The following is a 12,584-nucleotide window of genomic DNA, read 5'->3' as shown; positions in this document are numbered from 1 at the left end:
CAACCCACACTGCCATTTTTCCTCGTGGGAGGAAATGGACATAGATAAAGAAGATATTTCTTCCGTTATGATTTCTTCCCTCTTTATGCTGAATTCCTTGTGGTTTTTTTTTTGACTCCTCCGCACATGAGGGTGGAGATTCCGTGACAGCAGTGTCTCGCCCAGATAGCTTCTCTCACACTGAATAAACTGAAACTCACTGAAGCTGGACAATAGGTGGGACCCTGGGGGAGAGGCATTCACATAACCACAGGGTGTTAAAACCATTAAGAAACCTTTGATAACAGCCTGTTGACCTCCTTGATTGAGTTTGGGAACTAGCCTCAGAGAGAAAAGGCTAGCCCAAGGCTACACGTGGTTACTGGCCCAACAGTGAGATGAATCAGCCTTCTGACCCCGTTGGCCGCGCTCCTTCTAACATCAGGCTGGCCACGGTGGTGTTTACCCCTCCAAATGAGCTGCCAAGGGATGAAGTAGTTTACAGTCTCAGGTTGTTTTGATAGCCCTTTTTTTTCTTTTAATGAAGAAACCCATTTCAACTACTGTCTCCACAAACAAATGGTGTCAGAGTCCCTGGAAGCGCTCTGCATATTTTAGTTTGATTTAAAGTCAATACCCGAAATAAAATAGGGTGGGTTTTAAAATTGCATTGGAAAAGACAAAATAAATAAATAAATAAATAAATAAAATTGCATTGGTCTGCCAGGCCTTCCCCAAGTAGGTATCTAAAACATGATCCTTTAACTCAGAATACACACACACACAAATACACTAACGCTGCCACTTCTTGGGCATCTCTGAAAACTGAGAAGCCTTGTCTGGGACTTGGGGTTTAAATTGAAAGGAGAGTTGTAAGGAAGAGGCTCATTTCAAAGCACATCTGTAGAGGATTGGGGCAGAAAGCATGCCTTAGCCTTCAGGAACTCTGCATTCATCTTCTTGCTGCAGTGGAACTTGCTAGAGCTGCTTTGAGCTTCTGAGTCTTCATTTCCAAATTGGCAGAGAAACAGGATCACACAGGTCAGGGTTGGGAGAGAAAATAGGACTCCTTTGGTCTCGGTGTCTGCCCAGTGCAAATCTTTGGGACATCACCCCTGTTTGCTAACTGGCTCATTCCTAGGACAGGAAACCCATGTAGTTCTGTCTTCCATGTCCCTTGGATTCCTCTTTTACTGAAGGGGATCAGTAGCGCTCATGCCAGCTTATATTATTAAGCAGATCTCATTATTAGATGGTTCTTCCACACATTTACCAGCATCTTTACCTTCCACTCACTGGTTCCAGTTCTAGAATGTACATTTCTCATGTCAGTGCTTTCACAGATAAAATACAGAAAACATCTCGGGCTCACCTGTAACACTTTGACTCAAAGAAAACACGACTCCCACCCCCACCTGTATAGTTTAAGATAAAAGGAGGAGGCTTCAGTGCATACAACACATGAGAACTATCTAATTTAAGTATGTGTGTGGAGGGGGGAAGTTATATCCTTTCTTTACCCATAGTGAAATTCCAAATTTAATGTTCCAGTTTTTAGTATGAATTAGCATGTATTTTGATACCAGTTTAACAATGTGTGCTTCACACCATCATAGTTGTTTGGACCTCAGATTTTGAGCAGATTCAGTATTCATTTAAGTTGGAAATTATTCATGCAAAAGTCACTTAGCAGCTATTCATCAAGCAGAAGGTTTTATAGCAGTTCAGTAAATCATCAAACATCTCAACAACCCACACCCTCTGCACAAGGAGTCGTAACCACTGGACCACAGGGAAGTCCCTCTTCAACACCTGGGAGATGAATGGGGCATGCCAGGGAAATGAGATCTGTAAGGAAATGGGTTATGCTTTTTGTGCCCCTCATACATTAATGAGAAAGACATATGAACCAATAAAAAATAAATACTTACAGTACACCATGATGAGTGCTGCTGTGGGGTCAGACACGCAGAGAGGAACCCTGGAGAAGTTACGAACTCTGTTCATGCAGTTGGTACAGCCTTTAGATGGACACGTTAATTCTGAGTGTTGAAAAGGATTTGGGCAAATGACAAGAAGGCTCTTCCCCAGACTTCACCAACCATATGTGTGTGTGTGTGTGTGTGTGTGTGTGTGTGTGTGTGTGTGTGTGAGGAAGTTTTCTTCTCTTTACCTTGACAGTATTACTGAATAATTACATCATATCATATTACAAAGAGAATAAACAATGTCTAATGATTGGAAAGGGCAGGGAAATCAGAAACATTTTCAAGGACAGAGAGATTCAGACATCAAAATATTTGTTCAAAGGTGAAAGGAAAATATTTTATAAAAGGACACAAAGTTCTGGGGATTTCCAGGCACCTTCTGCTTGGGTCCAACTCTTTGAGCTAACAAGGTTCCCTCCAGCTATTGGGGAAGAGAAGCCTGAAGCCTTCAAGTGAGATTTTAATTCAATTAGCATCTAACCAGTTTGATGCAACAACCAAGGACCTATGTTGTCTGATTAATATGCTGATGCTAAGGCAAAAGAGTGAACAGAATGCCCCGTTGGATAAGCCTGGCAGCAAAGCGTGGCATTGCCATGGAAACCACAGAAGGCCATTAATTAGCTATCAGATAAAATCATTGAAAAATTCTGGACCCTGGCATATCTGCCCCCTTCAAAGAGGAGGGCAACAAGAGGTCATGCTAACAGCAAGGCTCCCTTCATTGATTGAAATCATAATTGTACAGAGACTGCATGTCACAAAGTAGAAGAAAGATTAGGAAGTAAAACAAGTTGACACAATAGAAGGAAAGAGGCTCTGGGATTATCCATCTGCACAAATATATTTTTAAATGTGGCGTACTTTGTTGGGTTGTCTAGAATGATAAAATCATCTCAATGACAAGCACTTTCTCCTATTCCCATTCTTTTTGGAAAGAAAGTGAGAAGAATAACATGGATCCACTAGATGGTGATAAATGATTGAGGGAAGCTGTCATAGAGTCAAAGCGTGAGAAATGATGAACCCCTAAAATAATAGATGAAGATTGTAGAACTTTCAAATTAATAGGGAGACATTCTTTCAAGTTAAAAACAAGGCAGACAGGAGAAAGAAAAGATTCATTAAAATATTAATAGCTAGACACATAGACATAATAACAAAACATACTACACAAATAATCACAATAAATGTACTTGGACAAAACTGTTCAGTAAAAAGAGGTGGTCAGAATACAAGTTACAAATTGTAAGAGTAATGGTAAAAAAGTGTGAAAGTAAAAAGATGCATAAAGGTATCCTAGATAAATATTAACTAAGAGGAAGCTGACGTAGTACCATTAATAGCATTCAACATAGACTTTAAGACAAACACAATAGGATTAAAGATGGTCACAGCAGGGTGGAGAGAAGTGTGGACACATGGAGCTATGGACTTTTGGGGCTAAAGCGGTTATTAAAGGTCTGTAAAATTTCAACCTTCAGAGATGAAGTTACACTCAAAGTTATTCTACAAAGTGTGCACACTGATCATGATCATAGTTCCCTTTTCACTATCTCATGGGAAAAGATTATCCAGTCCAACCTCCTAGCCAAGACAAGAAGCAACCCTTTTCATGATATTGCAAAGAATCAACTGTAATAATAGGAAACTGAACTACACATGCAAATATTCTCTCTCTTCTATGTCACCAAAATCGTCTCTAATGGGCATTTTTCCGGTTGAAGATCAGTGCAAATCTTTGGTTGGTTATAATGAGTTCAGACTGGGCAGTGCGCCCTCTCTCCCTGAGAACAGGGTAATACCAGTGGCTCCAGCTGCACCAAGCCAAGAATCTAGACAGAAAGTGTTACCTAAATGAATTCTCCTTTCTCAATATCCCCGTCTCTTTAAATCATGATCAGAGCCTGGTGTAAGGCCATTCCTCACTTCAGTGTTGCATCTAACAGTAAGCGTTCTGCACGAGGCAGGCAGTACAGTCTCTGGCTGCTTGGGTTTGGAACCCTCTTTCCTCTCAACAACACACAGGTCAAGATGGATTCGGGGAATGGAATGGGACCGTTTTGATCCCATGGGGAGAAAATCACCTCAAAAGTCATGGTCATTCTGAAGGGAATTACAGATCTTTTTGAGAAACGCAAAAGCTCTGGGCTCTTTCCAAATAAAAATGTAAAATGTACCTTCATGTACACTTTTGAATATTTCACAGATCCCTTAATAATCTTTATTGAACATTCTAAAATACTACAAACCTTCAGTAAGTGCCTCTAATCTAGTCTCAACCCTGTATTTCATGAAATTTAAAACTTCACCTCTTAGCAATGAGGAGTTGTACCCAAAGTCATCCTGAAAGTCTTGAACACTGAGCATGGGTTTAGCTCCCTTTTCCCCATGTCAAGCGTATTTTGGCCTAGGATCCTACGAGCTAATGCAGTTCATACAGCTGAACCCTGCCCTCAGGGAAGGCAGTGTTTAACATACAGGTAAACACCTTATTGGAAACGACAGTTATGGTCATGTTAATAATACCCAACATATATACCATGGACTGTATAGACCATGGAATTCCCCAGGCCAGAACACTGGAGGGGGTAGCCTTTCCCTTCTCCAGGGCATCTTCCCAACCCAGGGATCAAACCCAGGTCTCCTGCATTGCAGGCGGATTCTTTACCAGCTGAGCCACCAGGGAAGCCCATACTAAATCCTAAATTGATTAAATAGATGCCTTCTGTGTGAGCACTAACTAGAAGAAAGTGGTTTCTAAACCAGAAAGTCATGAGCTTGGCTAGAGGATGAGCAGGCATGCATTGGTCAGCATTACATCTTCAGTGGGAGTCCAGTTCCCTGAACCTGGTACAATGCACATGAAATTGAAAGAAGAGTGTTTGTCCTACTCGATTCAGTCTGTTCCAGCAATCCCGTAGATAGGGGGCTCAAACAACAAACGTTTATTTCTTACATTTCTGGAGGCTGGGGTTCCCAAGATCAGCGCCCCTGCAGATTCAAGTATCCGGTGAGGACCCACTTCTTGGTTCATAAAGGACTGGCTCCCCACTTGTCTTCACAAGGCAGTAGAGGCAAGAGAGCTCTCTGGGTCGCTTATGAGGGCACAAATCCCATTAATGAGGGTTCCACCCTCATCACCTAACCCCCCCATCCCAGCTCCTAATACCATCACTGTGGGGGTTAGGATTTCAACATGTTAATTTTGGAAGAACACAAACATTTAAAGTATTAATAAGTTACCAAAAAAACCTCTCTCCATCAAATAGCTTGGAATAGACATATGAGCTTCACAAGTCACAAATTTACTTTCTCTCATTTGAGTATCTGACCTCCACTCCCAAACTTCTTTGGTAGGTGTTCACCAAAACTGCACTGGCTCCACCCCAGGAATGAACAAGGAGCCTGTCCTCATTCAAGATGTCATAGTCGCAATGAAACTTCTACCTGGAACCCCTTGTGCCAGGAAGAAAATGGCTTTGATACAATTTTTTAATAAAAGCTTCAGAGCTGCCTGATAAGGGAAAGCAGGGGTCCACAAGCTGCAGGTCTACATTTTCCTATTAATGTCACCAAGAATGGCAAATGATCTGTGTAAACCTTAACTGGGGATGGAAGATTGGTTTGATTCTGCCACAGGCTTGCACCAGTGAGGAAATTGTAATGTTCTTACAAATTAGAGGGTGATTATAAACCCTGCCAAGGGATGGTTAATTATATGGTATTAATTGCAGGATATGTAATTATAAATTAATAATAACATCACCTAGCATTTTGTTGGTGTGCAAAAGGATGCCATGCTTAAAACCTAGACCCAGGAGCTGGGTTTTCCTGAATTATTAGACACCTCGGATTAGAACTTGGATCCCCCAATTTTCAGGTGAGTGATTTAACTGTTACGGTCAACATTATTCCTGACATGAGAAAATCACTGGCAACATAGGGCTGTAGCTAAGAGTACAGCCTGGAGACAGGAGAAAATAATTAGAGCTCATCCACTTAACTACCTACGCTGCTTCACTGAGATATTTAACCTCTGTGTGCTTCAGTTTCTTCTGTAAAAATGCAGTTCTTATTAGTGTCTCTCTAACATGGCTGTGATAAGAATTATGTATGTTTGAGAGCCTAGAACAGTAACTGGCATATAGGAAGCCTATAAATTCATTAAATAAGTGATATAAATAAAAATACACTTAGATAGATATGTATGCAAAGTAATATTCTTAATAATGGTAGCTAACATCAATGGGGCTCATTTTACAGGTCAAACACTACAGTAAGAATTTGATGCAAGTTACTTAACTTCACTGCAACCCAGTGAGGTGGGTCTAATTATCACTTCAGGTTACACATGATGAAACGGAGTCTTAGAAAGATGAAAAAACTTGCCTATGGCAAGCTAGGGTTGGAATGATGATGTGTCAGTTTCCAAAAAACAGGTCTCTTAACTATGCTACAGTTTCCCCAATAAGTGAAAATAAATGGCCTTGCAAAGTTATTTGTAAGAATAATCCAGACCTTAAAAGGCATTTGGCACCACTATTTGATTACAGAACCATTCAATTCCTCCGTGAGCCAGAGTCAAGGGCACCCAGATAGCTTTAAATGTACCGACTCTTGGAATCACAGAGCCTCAGCAGGGACCCAGGAGGAATGTGTGTCTGGGGCGGATTTTCCATCCCAAAGAGCAGGATCTGTCACAGAGCCCAGATGCATCCCATCCTCCTGCCCAAACTCCTCAGGGAAGCCTTTTGACTCTACGTAGTCCCACCATATTTTTGGGCAAAGTGCTATGGATTTGTGCACTGCTTTTCTCTGGGAAAGACCAGGGCTGAGGGAGTGAAATATGCAGGCGGGGGAGCAGGAGATGAAAACCGTAGTCCAAACCCAGCAAACACAGAGGAGGCCTTTGATCTCCAACTGGGTTAGTTCCTACATTTCAACGTGGTCTGAGTCAGTCTGATCCAAGACCCCTGAAATCTACCCATGGCCCATCCCCCCACAGGGCTGGAGGGGATCTTTGGGATTATGGGGAGGATGGAGAATGACTTTTATAGAAGGTGCGATCCTGTAAACACATCTTCCTTGTTCCTCGTTCAGCTTCCTGCTGTCACTCAACTTCCTCAAACTCTTTGTACCCCCCATCCTAGAAGTCCCAGAATTGTCATTCTTGGCCATAACATGCTAACCAATTTTCTGTCTCTTAAAGTGATCCAAAGACAGAAAAACAGAATAAATAAACTCTGTTGTGATTAAAGAATTTTAAATGTTTACCCCAAAGTCACATCTACACGTGATTTTTCAAGCAATGTATATGGAAAGAGGAATATAAATAAATGTCCTTTTCACCTTCTAACCTTGTAAAGTCAATCTTGAAAGGTCTTAGGAAATGCAATTCAGCCCACATTTACAGAACAGGAAAGAAGGCACGGGATGTTTACTGCTCTTCTGTAATGTCCTAGTACTTCACACGTATCTAATTCAATCCTCATGAATCCCTAAGGGAGAGCTGTTTTTATTTACATTATACAGGTGAGGAAATCAGGGCACCAAAAAGTAAGTAACTAAAGTTTAAATTCATAATTTACTCTCTTAGCACAAAACTGGAGGAGGAAATGGCAACCCACTCCAGTACTCTTGCCTAGAGAATCCTGTGGACAGAGGAGCCTGGTGGGCTGCCATCTATAGGGTCGCACAGAGTTGGACACGACTGAAGCGACTTAGCATGCAAGCATACATTGGAGAAGGAAATGGTCACCCACTCCAGTGTTCTTGCCTGGAGAATCCCAAGGACGGAGGAGCCTGGTGGGCTGCCATCTATAGGGTCGCACAGAGTCGGACACGACTGAAGCGACTTAGCATGCATGCATGCACTGGAGAAGGAAATGGTCACCCGCTCCAGTGTTCTTGCCTAGAGAATCCCAGGGACAGAGGGGCCTGGTGGGCTGCCGTCTATGGGGTCGCACAGAGTCGGACACAACTGAAGCAACTTAGCAGCAGCAGCACAAAATTAAGCAGTAACATGGAACAATTACAGCGTGGGATCTAGGGACTGAAGAGGTTCAGTTCTTGATTCCTTCTACAACCTCTGGGACCTCGGAAAGTTACTCAGCCTCTCTGGTGTTTCCTCATCTGCCCGTTGAGGAGAATAATAACTCATCCAGTTGCCATGAGGACGTTTCTTTTACCAGATTTCCACCGTTTCTGTGAATTAGTGCAGGTGAGGGCCTATCTAGAACTCTCTGGGTACATGAGAGTTACACTCTCTGAGTGCTAAGCACTCAGTAAAAACTGGCTCTCGTGATTCGCTTGGGCATGGCATGGCTCAAGACTGCAGCTCGGAGTCATGGCCCCATCAGGCCCCTTGGCTTCCGCATGTTAAGTATGGGGCTCCTCAGCTGTCACCTTTAGCATAGAAACTCAGTAGAAGAGCTAGACAAAGCTCTAGCTTCTGAAAGATCACAGGCAAAACACACAGGGGGAGGGCAGAATCAAAGAAGACATCATTTTTCAATGGCAAAAATGGAATCAAGCAAAAAAGACAATGGAAGACTGAGTTTGTAAGAGAAGTAATGAAGTGAAGCAGTGGCTGTTCCCAGCGTCCTCTCTGACAAAGCCTGGTCCAGCCTCACCCCATTTCCAGGCAAGCAGGAATGTTGCTTAGCAACCCAGCCAGGAACAGCAGAGCAAGCTCCGTGCTGGTACGTTAAGGGCTGCCTAACGTACTGCCTCCTGAAAAGGACCAAACTTTTGCTTAAAACCCCACCCACAGCACAAGGGACACCTGCAAATTGGAAGCACCTGGGAGGAGAGTTTTCTGCTAGGTTCAGTTGAACAGAAGGCTGGCAGAGGGGGAAATAGTCTAAATTAGTGGAAAAATACAGAGCAGATATTTTTTTAAATTTTCTTTCAAATGCTGTAGAAATGAGGTGCTAAGAAAGACTTGCAGGCCAAGGACTCAGTGAGTCCACTCCATTGAATGTGGATATGGCAGCTGAGGCCAGCAGGACCTGTCTGCTTCCCAGCTCACATCGTCCGCCTGCCTCTCCCTACAGCTGCACCCACTTGACAACCCCCTACAAGTTGCGTCTCAAAGTCAGAATATTGTTCTTAGTAGAGATGGAATGTGTCAGAGTTCAACTCTATATTCACTCAGTCAACGGATAAATCTCAAAGTTTGGGTCTACCCTTTAGAAAGAAAGATAGGTATTAATTTTGAAGTGCGATACGTGTTAAGGAGTGGGAAGTATAAGATGCAATGGCAGTAAACAGCATGAACCCCTAAACCTAGATTGGACAGGGAAAGGAGAAAGTCATGGAAAGCACAGGAAGATCTGACGTTTAATGGGAGCCTTGAATGACAAGTAAGAGTTGAACGATGAGGAAAGGAAATTTGTTCCATGAGGAGTAACAGTTCATGCAGATAGTTCAGGTCAGCTGGAGATGAGAGAGAGAAAAGGGGAGAGGGAGAGAGAGAGAAAGAGGAATGAACTGGGGATGGGGAGGAGGAGTGGCGGGAGGTAAGAGCATGTGTAGTCATGTGATGAAGGGCCCTGCAACTCACATGAGGATTCTGGACTTTACCCTAAGAGCAAGTGGCAGCCACTGCAGGATTTCAAGGACGACAACATGGGGTCAATGCACTGAATCTGGCCAGCCCGCTGCTCTCCCAATTCATGCTTGGAACCCAGTACGTGGGCCCCTGCTCTAGTGTCTTGAGCTCCTGTCTCTTTCTTCTGCCTCATTTCCCCTGTGTCTGAAGAAAGGAGAGCCTACATTCTTCGAGAGTGCTGGGGAGGCAGGGAGACACGCCTCCACCCCTTCCCTCAATGCATGGAGGCTTGCTCTTGTACATGAATTCATGTGTCATCTGTTTCCCAGCCTCCCCTTCTGACTTTGTCTGTCCTGAGACTCTCGGCCACGGGGCCGGCCCTCCTCATCTGTCATTACGGCTCACCTGATGCTGTCTGACTGGACTCTCTCTCTCTCATTCACTTTTGCTTTCTTCATCCTCCCAATACCAGCTGAAGTTCAACTAAATGACCATCACCCCACAGCCTGCAGCAGCTGTGTCTGAACCAAGTGGTTGCCCAGGAACTGACCCACTCCAAAGAACTTATCTCATAAAAAAGTTCTGGTCAGCCTATTGATGATGGAAGAAATCCATCTGACCTGCCTGCCTCTTCATAATAGTGGTTAAGGGCCCAAATTCTGCAGTCACCTTCCTTTGAGGGTGAGCCCTGGCCCACACCAAGCTTTAGCTGTGTGGAAAGTTGGTCCATCACTCTGAGGCTGGTTTCATCATTCTTACAGGAAGGTATCAACACCCACCAATAGGGCTGTTATGAGGATTTATAAAGACTATGGAGATAAGATGGGCTTCTGAGGTGGCACTACTGGTAAAGAACCACGTGCCAATGCAGGAGACGTAAGAAATGCAGGTTCGATCCTAGGGTTGGGAAGATCCGCTGGAGTAGGAAATGGCAGTCCACTCCAGTATTCTTGCCTGGAGAATCCCATGGACAGAGGAGCCTGTCAGGCTACAGTCCATAGGATCACAAAGAGTTGGGCATGACTTAAGTGACTTAGCACACACACACATGGAGATAAAATACCCAGAATCAGTTCAGTTCAGTCGCTCAGTTGTATCAGACTCTTTGCGACCCCACAGACCAGAGCATGCCAGGCCTCCCTGTCCATCACCAACTCCCAGAGTCCACCCAAACTCATGTCCATTGAGTCAGTGATGCCATCCAACCATCACATCCTCTGTCATCCCCTTCTCCTCCTGCCTTCAATCTTTCCCAGCATCAGGATCTTTTCAAATGATCTTTTCAAATCTCTTCACATCAGATGGCTGAAGTATTGGAGTTTCAGCTTCAACCTCAGTCCTTCCAATGAACACCCAGGACTGATCTCCTTTAGCATGGACTGGTTGGATCTCCTTGCAGTCCAAGGGACTCTCAAGAGTCTTCTCCAACACAACAGTTCAAAAGCATCAATTCATTGGTGCTCAGCTTTCTTTATAGTCCAACTCTCACATCCATACTTAACCACTGGAAAAACCATAACCTTGACTAGATGGACCTTTGTTGGCAAAGTAATATCTCTGCTTTTTAATATGCTATCTAGGTTAGTCATAACTTTCCTTCCAAGGAGTAAGCGTCTTTTCATTTCATGACTGCAATCACCATCTACAGTGATTTTGGAGCCCAGAAAAATGAAGTCAGCCACTGTTTCCACTGTTTCCCCATCTATTTGCCATGAAGTGATGGGACTGGATGCCATGATCTTAGTTTTCTGAATGTTGAGTTTTAAGCCAACTTTTTCACTCTCCTCTTTCACTTTCATCAAGAGGCTCCTTAGTTCTTCACTTTCTGCCATAACAGTGGTGTCATCTGCATATCTGAGGTTATTGATATTTCTCCTGGCAATCTTGATTCCAGCTTGTGCTTCCTCCAGCCCAGCATTTCTTATGATATACTCTGCATATAAGTTAAATAAGCAGGGTGACAATATACAGCCTTGACGTACTCCTTTTCCTATTTGGAACAAGTCTGTTGTTCCATGTCCAGTTCTAACTGTTGCTTCCTGACCTGCATTCAGATTTCTCAAGAGGCAGGTCAGGTGGTCTGGTATTCCTATCTCTTTCAGAATTTCCCACAGTTTGTTGTGATCCACACAGTCAAAGGCTTTGGCATAGTTGATAAAGCAGAACTAGATGTGTTTCTGGAACTCTCTTGCTTTTTTGATGATCCAGCGGATGTTGGCAATTTGATCTCTGGTTCCTCTGCCTTTTCTAAAACCAGCTTGAACATTTTGAAGTTCAGAGTTCAAATATTGTTGAACCCTGGCTTGGAGAATTTTGAGAATTACTTTACTAGCATGTGAGAAGAGAGCAATTGTGCAGTAGTTTGAGCATTCTTTAGCATTGCCTTTCTTAGGAACCAGAATGAAAACTGACATTTTCCAGTCTTGTGGCCACTGATGAGTTTTCCAAATTTGCTGGCATATTGAGTGCTGCACTTTCACAGCATCATCTTTCAGGATTTGAAATAGTTCAACTGGGATCCATCACCTCCACTAGCTTTGTTCAAAGTGATGCTTCCTAAGGCCCACTTGACTTCACATTCTAGGATGTCTGGCTCTAGGTGAGTGATCATACCATTGTGATCGTCTGGTCTTGAAGATTTTTTGTACAGTTCTTCTGTGTATTTTTGCCACCTCTTCTTAATATCTTCTGCTTCTGTTAGGTCCCTACCATTTCTGTCCTTTATTAAGCCCATCTTTGCATGAAATGTTCCCTTGGTATCTCTGATTTTCTTGAGGCGATCTCTAATCTTTCCCATTTTATTGTTTTCCTCTATTTCTTTGCATTGATCACTGAGGAAGGCTTTCTTATCTCCTCTTGCTATTCTTTGGAACTCTGCATTCAAATGGGAATATCTTTCCTTTTCTCCTTTGCTTTTTGCTTCTCTTCTTTTCACAGCTATTTGTAAGGCCTCCTCAGACACCCATTTTGCCTTTTTGCATTTCTTTTCCATGGGGATGGTCTTGATCCCTGTCTCCTGTACAATGCACGAACCTCCACCCATAGTTTATCAGGCACTCTGT

Source organism: Muntiacus reevesi, chromosome 10 (genome assembly GCF_963930625.1).
Source record: "Muntiacus reevesi chromosome 10, mMunRee1.1, whole genome shotgun sequence".
In the NCBI taxonomy this organism is placed as follows: domain Eukaryota; kingdom Metazoa; phylum Chordata; class Mammalia; order Artiodactyla; family Cervidae; genus Muntiacus; species Muntiacus reevesi.
This window is presented reverse-complemented; position numbering follows the sequence as displayed.